Consider the following 13,428-nt stretch of genomic DNA (forward strand, 5'->3'; position numbering starts at 1 on the left):
TCCGCTCATCGGAATCCCCCCCCCCCCGGCGCCACAATCGGCACCTTTCAGGGGGGGGGGGGTGCAGTTACCTGGATAATCCAGGTAACTGCACCCACTTCCGGGCTAGCTCTCTGCGGAAAGGGGCGTACGTTACGCCCCTTTCCACAAGCGCCCGCCCCCTTCAGCAAGTGCCCCGCTGCCTGCTGGGAAACACACAGCTCCCAGAGGCAGCGGGGACCGTCCGGATTGCGCCGCGCGGCTCGCACATGTGCAGTAGGGAACCGGGAAATGAAGCCGAAAGGCTCCATTTCCTGATTCCCATACCCAAGATGGCGGCGGCACGAGCGAGCGATCGGCTTCGGGTGCCGACATCGCGGGCGCGCTGGACAGGTAAGTGTCACTATTTAAAAGTCAGCAGCTGCAGTATTTGTAGCTGCTGGCTTTAAAAAAAAAAAAAAAAAACGCGGAGTCCCGGTGGACTCCCGCTTTAAGACAGATCGTCCTCTCACAACGGCAGTCGCCAGGTAATGTCTGCCACCAGACGCACCAGGTCTGCGTACCAAGGACGCTCAGGCCAATCTGGGGCAACCAGTATCACTGGGATTCCCTCGGCTTCCACTCTGCAAAGCAGGCGTGGTAACAGTTTCAGTGGAGGAAAGGCGTAGATCAGCTGGTACTGATCCCATGGAGCCACCAGAGCATCTGTCCATGGATCCCTTGTCCTGGACACGAATCTTGGCACCTTCCGATTGAGACGGGAGACCAGAAGATCCACTTCTGGTGTGCCCCACTTCAGGCCCAGTAACCTGAATATCTCCGGATGCAATGCCCATTCTCCTGGGTCCAGCATCTGTCGACTCAGATAGTCCGCCTGCCAGTTCTGCACTCCCGGGATGTAAATGGCCGACAGGGCCGGTACGTGTTGCTCTGCCCACTGAAGTATGCGAGCAACCTCCCGTGCAGCGGCTGAGCTTCTAGTTTCCCCTTGGTGATTGACGTATGCCACAGCCATGGCATTGTCTGACTGGATCCTGATCAGACACCCAGTCTCATCGACCATGTGGAGAGGCACAGCCTGATCGCTCTCAATTCGAGCAGATTGATCGGCAACTTGGATTCTTCCGTCGACCAGAGACCCTGAGCCCACTGAACCCCCATTACTCCACCCCAGCCGGATAGACTGGCGTCCGTTGTGATCACTGTCCACTTCAGGGGAAGCAACGTTTTCCCGGACTGAATCACCGGGGACCTCAACCACCAGATCAGTGAGTCTCTGACTGACTGGCTCACCTGGATCTGTCGATCCAGGGACAACTGAGATTTGTCCCATTTTGTCAAAATCTCCTTCTGCGGGACTCTGGTGTGGAACTGGGCATAAGGTACTGCCTCGAAGGAGGCCACCATGAGTCCCAGTACTCGCATGCAGAAGCGCAGCGACGACCACTTGCGGTTCATCAGCAGTTTTACCGCGGCTCTGAGAGTCTGCAGTTTGTCTGAAGGGAAAAACACTCTCGTTTCCCTGGAGTCCAGCAGCAAGCCTAGGTACTCCAGACGCTGCAGAAGTGCACCGATGACCACTTGCGGTTCATCAGCAGTTTTACCGCGGCTCTGAGAGTCTGCAGTTTGTCTGAAGGGAGAAATACTCTCTCTTCCCTGGAGTCCAGCAGCAAGCCTAGGTACTCCAGACGCTGGGTCGGTACCATCACCGACTTCTTTAGGTTCAACAGCCACCCAAATTCTTGCAGGGTCTGCATGGTGATTGCCACATCCTCCCCTAATTCTGAGGCGGAAGATGCCCTCAGGAGGAGATCGTCTAGGTATCCCACGTTGCCGTAGCAATGCCAAAACTGGAGCCAATACCTTGGTAAAGACTCGGGGGCTGATGCCAGACCAAAAGGAAGAGCCACAAACTGGTAGTGGGCTTCCCCGACTGCAAACCGCAGAAATTTTTGATGCCGAGGGCATATGGGTATGTGCAGGTACGCATCCTGGATATCTAAGGACGCCAGGGAGTCCCCTTGATGGAGTACAGCAACTACTGAGCGAACTGATTCCATTCTGAACCTCTGCACTTTTACAAAGTGATTGAGGGCTTTTAGGTCCAAGATTGGACGTACCCCTTCCTTCTTGGGAACCATAAACAGATTTGAGTAGAATCCCTGGAAGCGTTTTGATTCTGGAACCGGTACAACCACCCCGCGATTCAGCAGGTCCCTTACTGTCCCCAAGAGGGCCTCCCAGCGAGTCGGGGATACGGGTATGCTGGAGGGGAAGAATCTGTTTGGCGGCCAAGAGAGAAGCTCTATCTTATAGCCTGTGGAAATCAGATCGCAGACCCATTGGTCGGATAACCGAGAGAACCACCGGGCTGCAAACTTCCGAAGGCGACCCCCCACCCATGTCTCGGTAGCACTTTTATTCGCAGGCTTGGTAGGCTTGCGGTTCCAGGGACGTTTTTGACCGTCCGTGGTTGTCCTGTCGGGCTGAGGACATTTTGTCGAAGCTCCGGGCGGACGAAAAAGCCGTTTGTGAGTGGAAAAAAAGGGCCTTTGCCTAAGGCATGGCTCCTTCGCCTTCCTGGCCTGTGGGAATAGGGTACTCTTACCACTGGTGGTATTTTTAATAATGTCATCCAAGAAGACTCCAAAGAGCCAATCGCCCAGGAAGGGAAGATCCATCAGGTCAGCAGACCAGCATTTTAGCCAAATTAGGTGCCTCAGCAACACAGCTGACAATTAGCCCTGGATAACAGAGGGAGAGTATCCAGGGCCGCGTCACAGACGTACTTAAGGCCTTGCACTAGTTGGTCTGCTAGTTCCACACAGACAGGAGAAACATGTTGCTCCCCCAATTCGCAGTGCAAACGTTTTGCCCACTCAGTCAGTGTCTGCAACACAAGTGGGGATGCCAGTACTGGTCGCACGGCTGACCCCACAACCGTAAACAGGGAACGAGCCACTGCCTCGTCCTTCCTGTCCGTGGGATCCTTGAATGCAGGAGTCCCCTGGGATCGTGGTTACTTTATTTAACCTGGATACTGGGGGGTCCACGACCGGAGGAGCCAACCATTTTTTGAGAAGGCTCTCCTTAAAAGGGTAACGCACCGCCATCTATTTGGGGACCGAAAAGGTCTGTTGCGGGCAACCCCATTCCTTGTAAATGAACTTGTCAAAATAAGTCAGATACGGGAATACCTTAGGTGAACGTGCTGGCTTGCAGGACCCAAAAGGGACCTTTAGGCCCCTTTCACACGGGCGGATAGAATGGTGCTTTTAGCTGCGGATTTTCTAGTTTTCCACCGCAGCCAAAGGCACACAATGCTTTCCTATGGCCCTGTTCACACACAGCGTTTAACTGCGATTTAGTTACGTGCGGTTCGGTGCGAATAGAAAAAATAGAATTGTATGCGTCCAGGTGCGATGTAGCGCAGCTATAAGCACATAACCGCAGGTAATCGCAGTCTTTTGTGTCAATTGCGGCCAGCAGCGTGAAAGAAGAAAAAAAACACCTGGAAGCACATCCTATACAGCAGGTGTACCTGGGAAATGACACAGGAAGTTGAGAGGGATGAAAGGGGAGAAGACAGCATGGCGGCAAGAGATATCTTGCACGAGGCCATCATCGCACTGGTGCATGCCCGACCAGAGTTATGGGACTCAGAATGCCCAGGATATGCAGACCGAGTGCTGAAGAGAGCAAAGTGGGAGGAAGTCTACAAATATGTCACACCGAACTGGGACGAGATGTCTGCAACTGAACAGGATAACCGAGGTGAGTGCAAGGTTTGTTGTGTCTATGCAGCAGGGTACACATGCATCCTAGTAAAGATTTTACCCCCTAATGACCAGGCCATTTTATAGCAATACAGCACTGACAATGCTGCAAATTCCACAAAATTAGACATGCTATCTGCCAATAGAACTTAACCAAAAAGTGCATTCTATGTTTTTTATATATTGCAGGAAAGGAGGTTTACACACGTTGGAGGTCCCTGCGCGACCGTTACAAAAAAGAAGTCAACCAAGAGAAGGCTGCGGAGAGAAGCGGAGCACCCTCAACTCGTCGCAGGCCTAACCCCCATGCAGAGGCTTTGTCATTTTTGAGGCGCACCACTGAGATGCGCACGTAAGTATATCCATTTATTTTACTTAGCGATTTGTGACCAGTAAAGGCATATTCATGTTCACTTTTTTTTTAAACGTGTAATCTTTATTGTTACCTAGAACTGTGTCAAGTGTCCCTGTGAGAGCAAGCGCAAGGCGCGAAAGTTCGTCGCCATCACCATCAGGAGACGCTGACACCAGTCAAGAAACCACAGAGACAGTGTCATCCCAAGAATATCATCCATCCACTCAAGAACCTGCGGTATGTATTTTAAAAATGTCACAATTTCTGTCCACAAAAAAACGTATTACTTACATTTTGAAAAGGCAGCTGGTGTTGGCACAAATGTTGGAGAAACAACAACAGCTTATTTTTGGGCAAGGTGTGACTTGTTCTTCTGGCTTTGGAGGTCTTCAGTGAGATCAGGTTTTTGCAGCAAAACAAGTACCTGTGTGTGATCTATTCTAAACAGGTGCTGCAATATTTGTACAAGCCATCATATGCTGTTCACTAAAGTGTGACCTCAGTATCAGATGCATAATCTATATATTATAACTATTGCAGGCAAATCCAGATAGGAGAGTCCAGTCTACTTCTACCACCCGTCGAACACGTACTCAACAAGAGACACCTTTTGAAGAATATTTCAACCGTATCATTGAAGAAATGAGAAAACAATCACAAAACCAGGCCAAAGATGATGAATTCCTCAACATCTCAGACCCAGATGTTATGTTCTTGAGAATGTTGCTTTGTGTAATCAGGGAGATTCCTGCAGATAAGCGCACTGAGGTCAGGGGTGATATACATGCCTATTTAACGTATATTGTGTCCGCTTGCAAAGAGCAACGCCCATATCCTAAATTTCAGCCATGGGCTATGGGTTTTAATTCACCTAGTGGCTCTTTCAGTAGACCAATGCCCAGTCAGCAGTGCCATGACACAACATCTGCCATTAACCCTTATGCAGGACCCCCACCACTGTATACACCTTACCCGTCTAATCCTGGTTACCAAAGGATGCATGTGCAGCCACACCCAGTGTCTTCACCCTCATCTTCCCATTCAGGATCACGCGTAGATGTTGGCAGTGAACCAAGCCATTCTTCCCTGCGTAACCCTAATTATCCAATATATGAAAACTTATAGTATTCCTATGGCAGTGATATGACGGTTGTATTTTTCTTGTTGTGTAATGTTACTTAATGTTTTACCTACACTACTTAATGTTTTACCTACACGAACTAATGTTTACAACCAACCCCAGATTCCTCCATGTACACTGAACTGTACGCACAGAAGAATCTCCCACTGTCCCAAGCTTATACATGTTGCTACTTTGCCCCACTTGCTCTCACAATACCTGAACTTTCTGATTGGGTGCTAGCATTGTTTAGGTTGAGAGACTTGGCCCAGTGGGAGATTACCCCATCTACACAGTGGAGTGTACATGGAGACATCTTTTGCACTTTCTCCATCTAGCCAAATATTTCAGAACTGTTTACCGCACTCAGTGCCCATCTTTGGCCCCTTTCACACGGGGCGGATCAGTAATGATCTGCCCCGTGATGATCCGCTCGCTCAGCGGGATTGCTCCGTTGTCCCCGCTGAGCCGGCTGCGGACAGGGCGGTCTCCGCACACTGTGCAGGGACCGCCCTGTCAGCTCTCCGCTCTCCTCTATGGTGATCGGACGAGCACGGACCGTCTGTCCGTGTCCATCCAATCCGCTCTGCAGACGGATAGAATAGGATTTTACTCCGTCTGCAGAATCGGACTGTTGCGGAGGCGGACGATATCGGGTGCCACCGCAATTGTCCGATTCTGTAGACGGAGGGAAATCCAATTTTTCTAGCCGTCTGCAGAGCGGATTGGATGAACACGGACAGATGGTCCGTGCTCTTCCGATCCCCATAGAAGAGAACAGAGAGCTCACAGGGCACAGTGTGCCGGGACAGCCCTGTCTGCCACCGGCTCAGTGGGGACAATGGACAATGGAACAATCCCTGCCGACCGAGCGGATCATCACGGGACGGATCATTACTGATCTGCCCTGTGTGAAAGGGGCCTTATAGCACTTCAGGAATACTGTAACCTTTTTTTTTTTTTTTTTAGGGGGGTAGTGGGGGATATTTTGTGGACTCGTTATCTGTTGCACTTGAAATTCAATACTTGAAACTAAAAGGAGATTTTATATATATATATATATATATATATTCCAAAGGAATTAAAAAACATTTTTCTATACTTGCAAGCATTCAATGTTTTTGTAAGGTTTTTCTATTTTTTATACACCCTGTGCATTGCAAAAGATAGAAATAAAAACAATTTCAATTGTTGAAAATTGTTGACTACTTTATTTAAGGTAAACGTGAAAACTGACACAAAAACTTGAAAACTGTGATGAAAAAACTTTGACATGTAAGGTCCATGCAACACCGGTTAAAAATTTACACATAGTCCAATTGCCATGGCAGCTGTCCATCTTCACTCAAAAAGTAATCAGTGAAATGTTCACGAACTTGTATGGCCTGATTACTTGGACAAGTGCCAGTAACATGACCTATGGGTTCCTCAGAAACAGGGGTTTCGGTGGCCACGATCTCCTTACCCCTCAAAAAATTGTGGAGAACACAACATGCTAGAACCACATTGACGGCATGATCAACTTCTAGATGCATGGCTGTCATCAAAACACGCCATTTGGCAGTGCAAATGCCAAATGCGCACTCAACCATTCTTCTAGCTCTGCTGAGTCGATAGTTAAAAATTTGCCTCCTGGCAGTGAGACCATGCCTGGTATAGGGCCTTAGCAGGTGAGTAGATAAGGCAAATGCCTCATCTCCCAGCACTACAAATGGAAGATCTGGTCCAGTAGTACCAGGGAGAGGCCTTGACTGTGGCACCTGAAATTCGCCATACTGAAACCGCCGCCCCATTACGGAATTTCTGAAAATTCTAGAATCTCCAGAACTCCCATACGCTCCAACATCCACAGCGATGAACTTCATATTTGCATCGCTGAGTCCCAGAAGCACAATGGAAAAGTATTTCTTATAGTTGAAAAAGCGGGAACCGGATTTTGGAGGCTTGATGAGCCGGATGTGTTTCCCATCTAATGCCCCAATGCAGTTTGGGAAGTTGGTCTTCTCCCAAAATTCCTCCGCTATTTCCTCCCACAGACTGGATGTTGGCTCCGGCATGACTGATGTTCTCAGTTCTTCCCAGATAATATGACAGGTATCGTGCACAATGGTGGATACGGTGGAAATTCCCATCAGAAATTGATGATGGAGGGAGGTGAAACTGGCACCAGTGGCAAGGTATCTGCAATACAAAATTGATAACAATTCAGAAAATATATAGTAAAATAAATAAAAAAAAAAAAAAAAAAATCAATATACATATGGAGTTCTACATGGTAACAAATAAACATCAGCATCTATATAAGCTGATGACTTTTAACACATTGCAGCCCAAAGATAAAACATCCCTCGGCTCTGGTAGTAGGTGCTGGCATCCAAACAGGAAGCCTGGTGGTGGGTTGGTCTAGTACAAAATATTATTTGGTGGTACCTTGCTTGTTAATGCAAAATTCTGCCTTTGTGTTCAGAGCTCACCTACATAATGAGAAACTACTGAAATTTGATGACGTTTCCTATTTGCAAAAAATAAAACTGACTGTGCAAGGCACGATAGATAGTTTTCAAGGATAAAAAATAATGGTAATGGTAGTAATGTGCGAAAAATCGCTGTTGTGATATAGATTAGGTCATAGATTCATCTATATATATATATATATACATACATACATACATACACACATACACACTATTGCCAATATTTCCTAAGCCTGCATGTACATGAATTTAAGCATTTGTTCAACATATGGAAAACCTACCTTAAAGTAAGTAACAGCCATTCTTCTGGACTAATGCTTCTTCGCATATTGGTCGTGGTTCTGGTCAGGTGTCCTCTAACAAGTACCAACAGCTCATCGAAGCACGCCACCGACATCCTTGTGTAATTATGGAACTTGTCCCCATGAGTCCTCAGCTCACCGAACATGAGGGCAAAGTAGCCGATCGATAGGCGCTGAGACGTTAAGGGATGGACCCAGTAACGACGAGGACGTCGCCTACTCTGGATCGCTCTTCTTGTCTTCATCCTCATCATCAGCAAAATGAGCATTGCAAGCAAACTACCCATATTTGCATTCATTTTTCAAAAAACTCTGGCACAAAACTGAGCACTCCTCTCCACTCCTGCAAAACTCCAACACACACTCAGCCAGAGAACAAAGAAACAGGTTTAAATACAGAGGACCGCAATGCATCATGGGTACATTCCAGGGAACAAAAACAAAAATAAATAAAAGGGTTGCTATGGGAATAAAAACTGCAGTTAAACGCAACCGCATAAAAACGCATGTAAACGCTGGTAAGCGCACTGTGCAAACGCAGCTGATCGCTGTGCCTGGAGCCTTGAATTTTGTAGAAAAAAATAAACATGATAAACTGCGGCAGAACAGCCGCCCGTGTGAAAGGGGCCTTACATCAGCAGAGGGATCTGCTGGCTCCTGAATCTTCAGGGTATCACACACAGCTGTGATAAGTGCTCCAATAAGCGCTTTGTCGCGCCCGGACCTGGACGGGGACTCATCCTCACTGTCCGAACGGTCCTGGTCAGCGTCGTCTGACAAGACAGAGCAGGGGTCACCAGCCTCAGCAGGACCCGAGTGTGCATCAGAGCTCTCCCCAGAGGACGGGGGGGAGGGGCCGCTTTAGTGCACCTTTCTTCCCACGCACCGCCTCCATCTTGGCAACGAATGAATTGAGGACCGCCGTCAGAGTGTCCATGGGCACTGCGTAGTCTGCAGGTGACCCGGATGCAATTGCCTGGATTTTGGGGGAAGAAACACCAGTTTCTGAAGCCATGCTGACCCTACCCTGTCTGCCACCCGAAGGGGACTTAGGACAGTGATAGTCCCACCCTCCTTGCTGTCACTGGCTGAGGGGCTCTTTCCCCCTGGACTCACCACCCTGAGGAGTTCTGCGCTGTCCCACAAGCAACTGTAGTCCCTGTGGGCTCCCAGGTGCAGAGGAAACAAAAGCTGTGTCAGTGGCAGCCGCTGTAATTAGCACCAAACCGCTCTGAAATCTGCTCAGGCTTCAATAAAATGGCCGCCCAGCGTCCAGTACAAAGACATACAACACAGGGAAAATGGCTGTGAGAGCACATGCTGCTGCTAGAACACTGAAAAACGTGTTCAGGCTTCCGGAAAATGGCAGCCAGTGTCCTTAATAGGAGATCACTAGGAAAATGGCCGCTGAATCCCAGGAAGGCATGCTGCCCTCGCCCACACCTAAAATGGCCGCTAGCAGCTCCATGAGTTACAGAAGAAAAACGATGGGAGTGAACACAGCGCCGTATAAGACATCAGCAAAACCTCACTGGCACCTTCCAGGGGCATGAAGCACAGGACCCAGGACACCGCTAGGCAGTACAGTCCCCCAACCCAGGTGAGAACCCTCCAGAGAGCCCCTGTGTAGGCACACACACACCGCTCAGCAGCCACATGCAGCATCCCCCCGGGGGGGAGGGAAGATAGGGACAGAGGAGAGAAGAGAGGGAGGTGAGGAACCCCCGAATCGACCTCCCAGGGAATGCCCAGCTGCTAAGCCCCACCGAGGCAGGGAGAGCTGTACTTACCAGTCCTGAAGAGCTGGGAGACATTCCATTACAGACCCACTCACTGATCAGTACAGGGTGGCTGCTGGCCTCGGCACACTGTGACGCAGTCATCAATTGCCTGGTCATATGTGTGCCCCGGAGCATAAAAGCTCACCGACCATCTCTGGAGCTAAGGTTGCATCGTGGCTGATACAGTGCAGAGCTCTGGTCTGCACACGCTCGATTGCCGGACTGGGGAGACTACAAGGATAAGGGTATCCAGCCTGTCACCCAGCTGGCTGTTGATAGTAGGTCACATGATCATTCATCTTGCGCAAAAAGCCAAGCTTCTGCATAAAAAAGCACAGACCAATGGGCCCGCAGGGTTCCTAGGTCCTTCTCCTTCACTAGGCAAAATAAAACTGAGGTCTGTCTGGCAGACTGGAGAGTTATAGCCCAAGGGACCACCCCCTGGGCGGAACTAAGAGTTTTGAGTGTTGTGTTACAACTAATGCCCAGTATCTCCTCGTAATAGGGCATAACAACCCAATGGCTAAGAGAGGAGCTGTGTCGGTCGGTGAATATAAGAGAAAAAAAGTTTTAAAAAAGGCTTGTTTTTTCTGGAGCAGTGATTTTAATAATTAAAGTGAAACAATAAAAGTGTAATATCCCTTTAAATTTCATACCTGGGGGTGTCTATAGTATGCCTGTAAAGGGGCGCATGTTTCCCGTGTTTAGAACAGTCTGACGGCAAAATGACATTTCGAAAGGAAAAAAAGTAATTTAAAACTACTTGCAGCTATAATGAATTGTCGGTCCGACAATACACATAAAAGTTCATTGATAAAAACGGCATGGAATTTCCCCACAGGGGAACCCCGAACCAAAATAAAACAAAAAAAATAATGCGTGGGGGTTCCCCTAAATTCCATACCAGGCCCTTCAGATCTGGTATGGATATTAAGGGGAACCCGGCGTCAAATTAAAAATAAATGGTGTGGGGGTCCCCTTCAAAATCCATACCAGAACCTTTAGGTCTGCTATGGATTTTAAGGGCAACTCCGCGCCAAAATTTAAAAAAAAAATGGCGTGGGGTCCTCCCAAAAATCCATACCAGACCCTTATCCGAGCATGCAACCTGGCAGGTCGCAGGAAAAGATGAGGGGATGAGAGAGCAACCCCCTCCTGGACCAGGGTAGCGGCCCACCCCAAAGCACCTTGTCCCCATGTTGATGGGGAGAAGGGCCACTTCCTTACAACCCTTGCCCGATGGTTGTGGGGGTCTGCAGGCGGGTTTGTTGTTTACAGGTTAAAAACAGGTTTTTGTGCTAGAAAATGACTTAGAACCCCCAAACATTATACATTTGTTTTTCTAACACCCTAGAGAATAAAATGGCAGTCGTTGCAGTAATTTCTGTCACACCGTATTTGTGCAGTGGTCTTACAAGCGCAATTTTTAAAATGATAAAATAAGACAACAGTAACATTAGTCCAATTTTTTTTTTTATATTGTGAAAGATAATGTTACACTGAGTAAATTGATACCCAACATGTTACGCTTCAAAATTGCGCCCACTCGTGGAATGGCGACAAACTTTTACCCTTAAAAATCTCCATAGGTGACATTTAAAAAAATTCTACAGATTGCATGTTTTGAGTTACAGAGGAGGTATAGAATTATTGCTCCCACTCTACCGATTGTGGCGATACCTCACATGTGTGGTTTGAACACCGTTTTCATATGTGGGTGCTACTCACATATGCGTTTGCTTCTGCATGTGAGCTCGACGGGGCGCGTTTAAAAAAAAAAAAAATCTTATTTATTTTACCTTTTATTTTTACACAGTTTTTTTTTTTTAATTTGTCACTTTTACTCCTATTACACGGAATGTAAAAAAGCATGACAGGACCTCTTAAATATGAGATCTGTGGTCAAAAAGACCTCAGATCTCATATTTACACTAAAATGCAACAATAAAAAAAAAAATCATTTAACATTTTTTTTAAAATGGCCCTTCAAGAGTTGTGGACGGAAGTGACGTTTTGATGTCGCTTCCACCCTGCAGCGTCATGGAGATGGGTGACAGTTGTACAGAAGACAGTCATTGACACTCTCCACAAGGAGGGTAAGTCACAAAAGGTCATTGCTAAAGAAACTGGCTGTTCACAGAGTGCTGTATCCAAGCATATGGGGGGCATCTTCCCCTCACTCGTCTCCATGCACAGCAAGTGGTAAGACGCGATCGCCTCAACTGCTGCCGACGGCTCCGGTAAGCGGCGGAGGGCACCAGATCGTGGCAGGAGATGGGGGCCCCTCTCCCGCCACCAATGAAAGTGATCTCGCTGCAAATCCGCCACAGAGACCACATTTATCTTGTAGCGGACCGCCCCCTGAAAAGGAGGATACTGGGGTTATGGCAGCTAGCGGCTGCCATAACAATCTCCTCCTTCAAACAGCCAACGTTAACCTGGACTAAGAGGACTTTGGACCACTGAGTAACAGTCCAGTCATTTTCCTCCTTAGCCCAGGTAAGACGCTTCTGACGTCTCTGGTTCAGAAGTGGCTTGACACAAGGAATGCAACAGTTGTAGCCCATGTCCTGGATACATCTGTGTGTGGTGGCTCTTGACAGCACTGACACCAGCCATAGTCCACTCCTTGTGAATCTCCCCCAAATTCTTAAAGGGCCTTTGCTTCACAATCCTCTTAAGGCTGCGGTTATCCCTGTTGCTCATGAACCTTTCTCTACCACGCTTTTTCCTTCCACTCAACTGTCCATTAATATGAATACAAAGAATTACCGCACTAAGGTAATGACTTCTCCCAAAACAGCTGTCTCCACAATCCCACAGGGTGCTAGCTCTGTTTGCAACAGGAACTGAAGTAGAAAAGATGTAGCTGGATAGCCGCACTCCGAATTATTCAACTTTATTTCAAAAATGTAATTAAAATCATAGCATCTAGGCTGGTAAACAGACTAACTGCACTGCCGCTGACATGTTTCACACCGAACACGGTGCTTAGTCATAGCTATGACTAAGCACCGTGTTCGGTGTGAAACATGTCAGCGGCTGTGCAGTTAGTCTGTTTACCAGCCTAGATGCTATGATTTTAACTACATTTTTTAAATAAAGTTGGATAATTCGGAGTGCGGCTATCCAGCTACATCTTTTCTACTTCTATCCATTAATATGCTTGGATACAGCACTCTGTGAACAGCCAGCTTCTTTAGCAATGACCTTTTGTGACTTACCCTCCTTGTGGAGAGTGTCAATGATTGTCTTCTGGACAACTGTCAAGTCAGCAGTCTTCCCCATGATTGTGTAACCTACTCAACTAGACTGAGAGACCATTTAAAGGCTCAGGAAACCTTTACAGGTGTTTTGAGTTAATTAGCTGATAGAGTGTGACACCATGGAATTCATTTACTAAAGGCAAATCGACTGTGTCCTTTGAAGTGCAGTCGCTGTCAATCTGAGGGGAAGATCTGAAATGAGGGAAAGCTCTGCTCATTCTATCATCCAATCATGTGCAAGCAAAATTCAGTTTTTTATTTTCCTTGCATGATTCCCTTAGATTTACAGTCAGTGCACTTATAGTGCAATGGATTTGCCTTTAGTAAATAATCCCCCAAGTCTACAATATTGAACTTTTCACAATATTTTAATTT

At 47.6% G+C, this 13,428-nt stretch overlaps 1 long non-coding RNA gene across 1 annotated transcript; it reads left to right on the top strand.

Moving 5' to 3' along the window:
* The first annotated feature begins 3,596 nt into the window (after positions 1-3,596).
* Positions 3,597-4,645, top strand: LOC143990070 (uncharacterized). Its single transcript, XR_013277137.1, has 3 exons — positions 3,597-3,753; positions 3,945-4,107; positions 4,206-4,645. It is a non-coding gene; the product is annotated as an uncharacterized LOC143990070 (long non-coding RNA).
* The last annotated feature ends 8,783 nt before the right edge of the window (positions 4,646-13,428 follow it).

The sequence above is a fragment of the Lithobates pipiens genome, unplaced genomic scaffold (assembly GCF_037356315.1).
Source record: "Lithobates pipiens isolate NorthernLeopardFrog02 unplaced genomic scaffold, aLitPip1_a1.2 Scaffold_18, whole genome shotgun sequence".
NCBI classification, from domain to species: Eukaryota; Metazoa; Chordata; class Amphibia; order Anura; family Ranidae; genus Lithobates; species Lithobates pipiens.